Source organism: Piliocolobus tephrosceles, chromosome 6 (genome assembly GCF_002776525.5).
Source record: "Piliocolobus tephrosceles isolate RC106 chromosome 6, ASM277652v3, whole genome shotgun sequence".
Classification (NCBI taxonomy): domain Eukaryota; kingdom Metazoa; phylum Chordata; class Mammalia; order Primates; family Cercopithecidae; genus Piliocolobus; species Piliocolobus tephrosceles.
Window position 1 is genome coordinate 92,757,086 of NC_045439.1, and position 10,398 is coordinate 92,767,483.

General features: G+C 47.7%; 1 pseudogene; it reads right to left on the reverse strand.

Annotated features, from left to right (window-relative positions):
- LOC111531064 overlaps positions 1-7,706 on the reverse strand; it is a 15,863-nt pseudogene extending 8,157 nt beyond the window's left edge.
- Between the last annotated feature and the right edge of the window lie 2,692 nt (positions 7,707-10,398).

Consider the following 10,398-nt stretch of genomic DNA (forward strand, 5'->3'; position numbering starts at 1 on the left):
TCCTGATCCCACAGCCTCTCCTCCTGCTTTCGCAGCCTCTCCTCCTGCTTTCGCAGCCTCTCGTCCTCCTTTCGCAGCCTCTCCTCCTGCTTTCGCAGCCTCTCACCCTGCTCCTGCAGCCTCTCCTGCTGCTTCCGAAGCCTCTCCTTTGGCTCACACAGTCTCTCCTGCTCCCGCAGCCTCTGCTCCTCCTGCTCCCGCACCCTCTCCTGCTCCCGCAGCCTCCTCTAGTCCTGCTCTCGGAGCCTCTCCTCCTGATCCGGAAAGCTCTCCTTTTGTTCCTTGCTCAGGAGACTCAAGGCCTGATTGTTTTCCACCTGGGATTGCAGCTTTCCCTCCAGACTTTCCACGTCCTTCCTCAGGTGCCTGGCCTCATCTTGTAGCTGCTTCACCTCAGAAGCCCCTGCTGGGGGTGCTGGGGACAGGGGCTCAGCTGAGAAAGGAAGCAGACAATAAAGGCCTCTGGATTCCCCAACCACTGCCCCCCTACCCAAAAAGAAAAAATAAAACCCTCCTCTTGATGCACAGCTCCTCTCAGGCTTCCCAAACTTGGCCTCACTACTAATGATTCCTTGCACCTGATGGTAGCCAATTGCCAAGCCACTTTCAGATAGAGAGCACTGTGGGTGGCTGACAATCGGCACTCCTCCCTCTTTGCTGATGGGGACCCTGAGGCTCATGGAGATGACAAAACTTGCTGTCTCCTGGCACAGACCTCTTTCCCTCTGCCTCAAAGCCCTTCCATCCACCCACCTCCCTGGGGCATTCTAAGCCACCCCCACAGTCCTCTGATGCCAGTCCTGCTCCCACATCACACCAGCCCCATTTTACCCATCTGGGGTTTGAGTTCGGACAAGCTCCTCTCCAGCTCCTGTATCCGATGTATGTCACGCTTCTCCTCCTTCAATGTGCGAGCCTGCCCAAAGCACAGAGGGGAAGGGCCCTGGAGAGAGGGGCTGGTGGCTGGACAAGCTACCATCTCCCTCTCTGCCCCCACCTCCACAAAGCCCAGACCTATGACCACCTCTGGCTGTACTAGTCCCATTTTACAGATGCCCAGAAAGATCCAGTGACCTATCTAAGGTGGGGGCTGAAGGGTCATGTCTCACCTCCACCGACATTTTCCACATCCTCTCCTGCCACCGGGCCCTCTCTCCTGTTATATGTTGAGCATATTCATCTCTCTCTAGCTGGACTTGTTTAAGTGACTCTGTCATCTGCAAGGATGGGCACAGAAGTTAGGAAGGGCTGTCACTGGTCCTCACCTGCTCCTGGCCAGTGGGGATCATCATCCTTCCACACCCCTTCTCTGCAAAGCTTCACCTGTGTCACATGTGTGTTCAGCAGCGCCTGCTCCTTTGCGGACTGCTGTAACTGCTGCTGGAGGACTGCTTCACTGTGGCTTGAGGACTGTAAAGATCAAGGCATTTCCAAGTCCATGGCCTGGTTTTTAAAAGAACTCAGTAAAGTTGGAAGGGACAGAGAAAGATCGAATTTACAGCTGGCCAAAGAGGCCCAGAGAGATCAGATAATATTACCATTGTGGCTACTGTTGTTACTACCACTGTTTGAACCTTTACAGAGTTCACCAGGTACCATGCTAACAATCCCATTTAATCCTCACTACCACCATATGAGACAGTTACTAGGAAAACCTCTATTGTGTAGATGAAAAACATGGAGTATTCGAGGTTAAGTTCTTGCCTAAGATCACTTAGATAGAGCTGGGATTTGAACACCAAATCGGACAGGTCTGTCCGATTCTCTAAGCCCATTTTTCTTGCTGGGGGTGGGGGCACACATAGGAAAGGGGAAATTTATCTTTCGTTTGCTTTTTGAAAGGATGATACATTCACATAGTCCAAAACTCAGAAGGTACAGAAGGGAAGTGTCTCCCAGGCACATTGTTACTCTCTCCTGAGTTTTTTTACAAACACTTACAGACATGTTTTATGTACATTATCATAGTGTGTACACACACACACACACACACACACTTTCCTCTCTCTACAGAAATGATAACATACTAAAGGTACTCTTCTGTACCTTCATAGTAAAAGTATCCAATACCCCACCTAAGATTTGGCCAAGGCCACAGCCAGGTAAGGGCAGGGCAGGCACTTGGTCTCCGAGCTCTGCGTCCAGTGCTCACTGCCCACAGTGCCCCCAACACACACACAGCAGCTGACTCAGCGCCAGGCTGCCTCTAACAACCATAAACAAAAGCAGCTTGAAATGATCCTGCTGCCTTCTGGGCAGGACACTGCATCCTGCAGAAGGGAGCTTTAGGCTCACTCCTCCATCTGGGAAGCCAGGCTGCCAGGTGACGGGGCAGCTGGTTGGACTCACCCTGTCCTCTTCTTGCTGCTGTGTAGACACAGCAGAGAGGGCCCGCTCCAATTCTTGAGTATGCTGCAAGGAGTATTGCAGGTGGCTGTCCAGATCCTTGGACTCTTCTGTAATGACAGAGGTTGAGATGGGGCCAAAAGGACTCCCCCTAAAGACCTGTCAAAGTGCCAGGTTGAGGGATGACCGGGTGCCCAGATTCCTACCTTCGAAGTGTCTGGCAGCACGTTTAGTATGGTAAAGGGTGGTCTTCAAGTCTGCCTTTTCCAACATGAGGATGCTGATTGTCTGGAATTGAACATTTGGGAGAAAAGTCAAGAAAGTGCTGAAAGAGAAGGAAAGAAACATTCTCCGAAGGACAGGAGAAAACTCCCCACCCTCCACTCACCTCTAACTGCTCCATTTGTGCTTTGTGTATTTCATTGTTTGCTTTCTTTTCCTATAGGAAGAGGAAGACACAGCTCTTACCATGGGAAGCAGAGATAGCACAGCAAGAGACATGCCCCCAGAATGTCACCAATGCCCCAGGACAGGTCCACTCATGGGACTAAGTTATCAGGGACCCTATGGGGATGGGATGGAATCTGAGGGGTGAGCCTTCTTCCCCAGGCTGGGAGTGGGTGAGATGAGACTGGAGCCTCTACATCTGAGTGTCCCCCAAACCCAGCAGCCATGTTGTGAGCAAACAAAGAAATCATGTTACTTCTTCCAGCTGATGTTCCACTTGTTTCTTCTGTTGTTTCTCTGGGGAGAGTCAAATTCAGGTGACTGAGGGTGGTCCCCTCAACTCTATTCCCCAGACCAGGAAGCGGTAGGCAGGGGCCAGGAATGGATTTTAAAGGCAATGTTCTCAGACCCAATGGCAACACGAACTGGTCAACTCTCCTCAAGTTCCCAAGGACAGATGATTTGGGTCTCTGTCAGTTTTTGCCCACAGTTGCAGAACTCAAAGTCTGAATCTGGATTCTCTCGAAAGGACAGTAACATAAATCTCCAGAGACAGAGTCTGAGAAAAGCCCACCCTTCTGCCAGCTTGTTATTTAGAAAGGTGCGTTCATTCAACAAACACTTACTGAGCACATACGGGCCAGGTACGGTTCTCCATGGCAAATATAGGATGGAAAAGGACAGACAGGAGCCCTTGGCCATGAGGTTTCCATTCTAGGGGCCATTAAATCTCGGACTCTCAGAGCTAACAGAGACCTTTGATGCTCTACCTCCTCCAGAAACACGAGCCCAAGGAGGAGAGGTGACTTGTCAAATTTGCTCTGAAAAGAGCAAATTCAGGACTGAGTCAGGGCAGAAATACGGGGCCCCTGACAACCAATCAGGCTAGTGCTTCCCTGAGAGGTGACAACCCTAGGGTGTGTGTGGCAAGGACTGGAGCAGAGGTGTCTGGAGAACAGAGAGTCGGCAAAGAGGGCAGTGACAGAAGAGCCATGCTACATGCGCCTTGCTCTGGAGTCCCTCCAGGTGAGGCCTGGGTGCTCCAGCTTCCCATTTGCCCTTGGTACAAGGGGCCCCCAGCCCCTTTCTTCAGGGCCCCATGGATAAACTAAAGACTAGGATTGGCAGCATGGAATCAGGGGACCCCACTGGACTCTTACCAATGATTCTATGTTTTCATTAAGGTGACTGACTGTCGTGGAGTTTGAGTCCAGGGCTACTGCTAGTTCTTGGTACCAGCTCTGAGGCGCATACAGAGAGGATGAGTTGGAGGATTGCAGGGAGAGGTAGAGAGAACAATCATTAGGGCTGGGGTGTGTGGGGGTTGTCTCAGCTGGTAAAGGGGCACCCAGCCCCTGCTGTGGGAGGAGGTTGGAGGGCTGGCCTGCAGGGTCACTGCACCTAGGCCCAGGGCCTCTTACCTCCAGATCCTTCAGGATAAGAGATGATGCAGGAGTAATAATGATGACAAATTCAGAAGAAAAACAGAAACTTACATGGGAAACAGTTATGGATATCAAGAAGGTAAAAAACAGCAAGGGGCCGGGCATGGTGGCTCACACGTAATCCCAGCACTTTGGGAGGCTGAGGCGGGTGGATCATTTGAGGTCAGGAGTTCAAGACCAGCCTGGCCAACATGGTGAAACTCTGTCTCTATTAAAAATACAAAGATTAGCCGGGTGTGGTGGTAGTTGCCTGTAATCCCAGCTACTCAGAAGGCTAAGGCAAGAGAATCATTGAACCCAGGAGGCAGAGGTTGTAGTGAGCTGAGATCACACCACTGCACTCCAGTCTGGGTAACAGAGTGAGACTCTGTCTCAAAAAAAAAAGAAAAAAGCCCCAAATCCCACATGCCTGCTCTGTACGTTATTCCCATAAACAGGCTGAAGGTTAATGGCAGCAACATAAAATAAGCCAGAGGTAAAGTATCCCCCAAACCAGAGAAGCCTCAGGGGCATGCACAGCTGGAGACAGCAAGCCAGAGAGGGGTCCTGGCACTGCCTCATCTTCCACTTGTTCAATGGCAGAGTGCTACTCCATTGGAATGGTTAAGGTTGGACACTAGCACCTTCAGAATGTCCTGAATCTACAGGAGGTGACAAGGGAAAAACAAGGGCAAGTGGAGAAAGACAGAAGTAGCTTAGAGAGAAGCAAGAAAGGGTAGGAGGAAGATGTGGGTTCCTCTGCTGAAGAGCAGAGGAGATTAAAACCATGGCCTATGCCATTTTTCCAAATGGCCACCTGCTGCCTTGCCAGGGGCAGGAACAAATAGATGGAAAAGTCCCCTGAGTGATGCAGTCACAGAGTGGAGTCACCTGACCAATGCAGCTCTTAATATGCTCACTGGATCCCCTCCCTCAGGCCCAGGACATGGGCGATGAATCTGGTAGAGCTCCAGACCTCCACATCCATTAAAAAAAAAAAACAGACTTCTGAGTAAGGGTTCACTTGAACTAAGGGGGCTGTAGCTAAAAAACAAGTTTGAAAGACACTGATCTTCTCCAATATCATCTTACAGAGGAGGAAACTGAGGCCCACAGGAAGAAGTGATTTTTCTGTGGTCACCCAGCAAGCTGGTGGCAAGTTAGATCTTCTATTATTTCTAGTGCCTGGGGCTGTCCTCACCACACACTGGGCCCCCTTCCGTGACCCTAAAAGGACAGCCTGATGGCAAGTGGCTGTACTCATTGGCCCAGCTTCCCCTTGAGACTGGGGATGAGGAAAATCAAACAGCAATGACCATTTCCTGAGTATACTGGCTGTTTACAGCAGGCCATGTACTAAGGATTAACATAAACACAACAATAATAAGGAATCTTATTTAAACTTCACAAACGGAAGTCAAACAATACTACCCCTATTTTACAGATGTGAAAAGACAGGCCCAAAGAGCTCAAGCAATTTGCCATAAATCAGATGCCTAGCAGACGGAGAGGCAGGATTCAAACCCAGAATTCTCTACCAGTACCCAGCAATCTCAACAATTATCCTCTACTGCCCCTTGGGCCCCCTGTCCCCAGGAGCCTGGTCAGCCAAGACTCACATCCTCAGGTGAGTGGCAACTACCAGAAGTGGTTGTCTCAGGGCTACTTCCAGTTTTTTTCTTGTCTTCGCTCCTGTCAGAACACCAGGGCTGTTCCTCTGCTGATACTCTTTTAGCTGTGGGAAAGAAGAGCAGTAATACTCATGAGAACTACCAGCCCCTGCAGCCACATCCTCCTTTACAGTTTTTGCAAAATACTCTTATACACCATCTGATTTAATGCCACCAACAACTGTACAAGGTGCTGTCACAATCACTTAGTGACTGAGAGTAATGGATATGATGGCTTAAAAAAGGAGGGGGGCAATAATGGAACTTAAACTCAGTCTTCTGACTCCAAGCTCTGGGGTTTTGCCATGAATCAGCAGCTGCCAGGGACCAAAACCAGAGGCAGAGATAGAAAAGTAAACATTAAGTAGGCAGGAACTGCACTCTGTGTGATTTAGAGTCATACATCCTCACACGTCTGGTAGTGTGAAGAAGTGCACCAGTACCTCTCAAACTTTTATATCAATGTGTCCTCATGGCAGAAGGCAGCTTCTTTGTTAAATCCGGGAATTCATCAGAAAGAGGATAATCCAAGTCTCATTTCAGAGAGAAGTCTGGTATACTCTCTTAGAAACCTATGTGACTGTCATCCCTAAGTACATTAATGATTTTTTTCTCTTAAGAAAATTGAGGGAAACGGATGCTTCAGAAAGATCTCCCACATTTATCCTGTGGCGCTCAAAGTACCCCAAGTTGAGATGATACGAGGAAGATTCGAGCTGTCAAGTTCAGTTTCCCAAGATCTGTTCCACAGAAGATGAGCAAATCTCACTTCAGAGACCACTGACTGAAGGGCAGTTTGGTCCCAGAACTGTGGAGAACTCAGAAAAAAATGTTAAAGTCCCTCTGGAAAGTAGAAGTCTGGGAGAAAACCAAACCAAACCCATTCTCCCATTGCCATCCTGAGATACTGTCAACGTTTTCAGTTCATGGGGGAAGTGTAGGCTTTTCCCACTGTCAATGTCTACGTTAAGGGAGTAAGGCAGCCTGAAACCTCCTGCTCCTAGGTCCCATAGTCCCCATTCTCCTTCCAGCTGGAAATCTATGCTGCGACCAGAGGAACCAGAAATGGGGTGAGAACACTTACGGACTGGGGCATAAGATCAAATGCCAGTCTTGCAGCAGTAATGACAGTTCCTAGGGGGACTGTGACATCACTAGTTTCCACTCCTCAAAGGGGAGGGGACCACATTAGTGCGATGATGCCCGAGTTACTTGAGGATGGGGGAGGAAAACACAGGATTGGGACCCAATCCTGTGTTTTCCTCTCCTTCTTGGAGACACCAGCCCAAGAAGCCCAGGGAGGTCGAGCTTGGGGCAGCAGGAGGGGAGGGCAGAGTCTGCAGTAGGGAGCCCCAGGAGTCACCAGCCCAAAGTCACCCAGGGACAACTGGTGAGGGTGGGGCCTTGGGCTGGGGGACCCAGGTCTTGGGAGACGCAAGCCCAAAGAGCTCAGGGAGGTCGAGTTTGGGGCAGCAGGTTAGGGCTGAGTATGGAGCGGGAAGCCACAGGAATCACCCACCCAAAGTCATGCTGGGGTGATTGGCAAGGGCAGGGACTGGGCTGCTTGCTGAAGGGGTGGGGCTGACTGACAACACTTTGGTTGAGGGAGCCCAGAGGCTCAGGGGTTGGGGGGCACAGTCCAGTGTGCCTCAGGAGTGGTATGGACTCTGGCAACGGTCTTGTAGTCGGAGGGGATCCGTGGCTGGGTTGGGGGCCATGACCTGGTGCGTTTTAACTTTTTCTTGGCTGCAGCCAATTTGTCCTGTTGTGTTTTTTCTGACATCGCAAGGTGGGGAGGGAGGCGGGGTTGGGACCACATCAGCAAAATCCCAGTAAGCACTGCTGAATGCCTCCAGTTACCTACCAGGCAGCTGTGTGACTGAGCCAGAGAGGTGTAACCAGGGCCCCAGGAGAACGGAGAATAGGGGCGTGGCCTTAATGCTCCAAGCCCATTGGTCAGTGAGAAAGATGAGAGGGAAAGGAGGCGTGGTCAAGCAGCAGTGTGTCCAGAGGGACCTGTGGCATCACAAAGCTAAAGCTGCCCATGCAACCACTGTCCCCACCCACTCGGAGAGAGGGGCAGGGCCACTCACTCTGGGAGAGGGGAGGGGCTGGCTTTTGCTTTAAAAACTTCAAAACTGTAAAAAATAAACTTTAAAAAATATATGTGGGTACACTTTATACATGTGTGTCTGTGTGTGTGTATCTATGTGTTCCTCCGGAGCTGTCTTCATTATCCAGCTTCTATGCAAGGTCTATGATTTTGGCCTATATTTTTCATCTTCAAATAGAATATAAGAATTACCAGTATTACCTTAACTGAGATACAAATCCTATAAAAATGGAAAATCCATAGCATGCTTGATGATTAATGAAGCAGACTATAATATCCAACATTCCAATAAGATAAAATAATAACAACGATTTCTCTTTTTTGGAAAAACGTTTCTCTTATTCTCCTACATTATTAAGATTTTTTTAAAAATAAGAAACATGTCTAATATCTTTAAAAACACAAAGCTTTTGGGCCCGGTGCGGTGGCTCACACCTGTAATCCCATCACTTTGGAAGGCCAAGGCGGGTGGATTGTCTGAGGTCAGGAGTTCGAGACCAGCCTGGCCAACATGAAGAAACCCCGTTTCTACTAAAAATACAAAAATTAGCCAGGTGTGGTGGTGGGTGCCTGTAATTCCAGCTTTTTGGGAGGCTGAGGCAGGAGAATCACTTGAACCCAGAAGATGGACTTTGCAGTGAGCCAAGCTCACGCCACTGCACTCCAGCCTGGGCGACAGAGCAAGACTCCATCTCAAAAGAAATTAAAATAAAGTAATAAAATAAAAAAATATATAAAATAAAATAAATAATAAAATAAAATTATAAAATAAAATAAATAAAATAAAATACAAAATAAGAACAGAAAGCTTTCAACCTAATGAGCACTTAAGCTCTTTACCAATTTAAAATGAATACAAGGCCCATTTTTCTAGACTCACCTGGCCTCTCTAAGCCTTGCAAATGAAACTGAATTTCTCACTTGATACTTGGCCATGACTTGCAACCATGACAACTAAGAACTGTGTTATGTCACTGTGTATTGCTTGTTACCTGAATTCCATAATAGGCTGGGATCAAGGGTTGAATCTTTCATGATTTTCTCCATAACCCATGAGCTTCTCATCCCACACCAAACTAAGCTTTTTTCTAGAGTTCTATGATTTACAGTTAATAGACAAGAGTGGTTCTCAGTAATGTAGTCTCTGGACTAGCAGCACCAGCAGCACCTGAGACCTTAAAAGTACAAATACTCAGGCCCCACCCTGGACCTGGTGAATCAGAAACTCTGGAGTAGGGCTCAGCAATCTGTGCTGCAGTAATCCCTCCAGGTGTTCGAGAACCTCTGGCATACAGCAGGTAGAAAAATGTGTTTCCTTCTGTAGATCCAAAGCCAGGGATACCATAGGTTCTGTCTTGATATGAAACAATGACATGCAATTAAAACACATAAATCTCCTTCCTACTCACCCTCCATCCAATGTGTTTTATTTTTATGAGTTCAGTAAGAAAACAAGTGGCAAGCAGAGATTAAGTCTAAAACGTATATTTACAATTATCAGTTCTCATCCAATCTGATCTCATACAAAACCACTTACATTCTCTTACATCTCAAGTTTTTAAAAAGTGTCTTCACAATGTAAGTCTCAGGCACACTAGCAGTTCTATAATGAAACACCAAGTAGATCAGAATGTCCAAACTTACTAGAGAAGAAAAGTGGAATCACTGGCAATATTTTCAAATTGCATTCAACAGGAAGTTTAAGTTTTGAAATTTTTTTCACCTTCATTTTTTTCACCAAGTTCATAGAATTAAACCAGAATACACCATTCTTTCAAAGCCAGGCAAAGTTTTGCTGTATTATTTCTGTATTATTTCTTTGGATATGAAGAAGATTCCCAGTAGGCACATTTTGTGTACCTGCAAAGATGCAGAACTAAACAGTTCCATCTGTTCAATTTTAAAACAAAAGTCCTGTAAACCTCAGATGGTGAGTGAAATACTTCAACACTAGCACCAAAGCCTCAAATATGAAAAGATACCAAGAACACCACTAGCAAACAAAACTAAACCCTTAGCTAGGAGCGGTGGTTCATAGCTGTAATCCCAGCACTTTGGCAAGCCAAGGTGGGAGAATTACTTGAAGTCAGGAGTTTAAGACTAGCCAGGGCAGCATAGCAAATTCACATCTCCACAAACAATTTTTAAAATTAGCTGGGCGTGGTGGCACACACCTGTAGTCCTAGCTACTTGGGAGGCTGAGGTGGGAAAATTGCTTGAGCCCAGGAGTTCGAGGCTGCAGTAGCTATGATTATGGCACTGTACTCCAGCCTGAGTGGCAGAGTGAGACTTAAATACATTCTCTCCTGCTCCTGTTTACACTAAAATCACTAAGTTAAAATGTTTTCAAATTTGGCGGATAAAAATTAAGTGAAATGTGACTCTGGAGCTTGGCTAG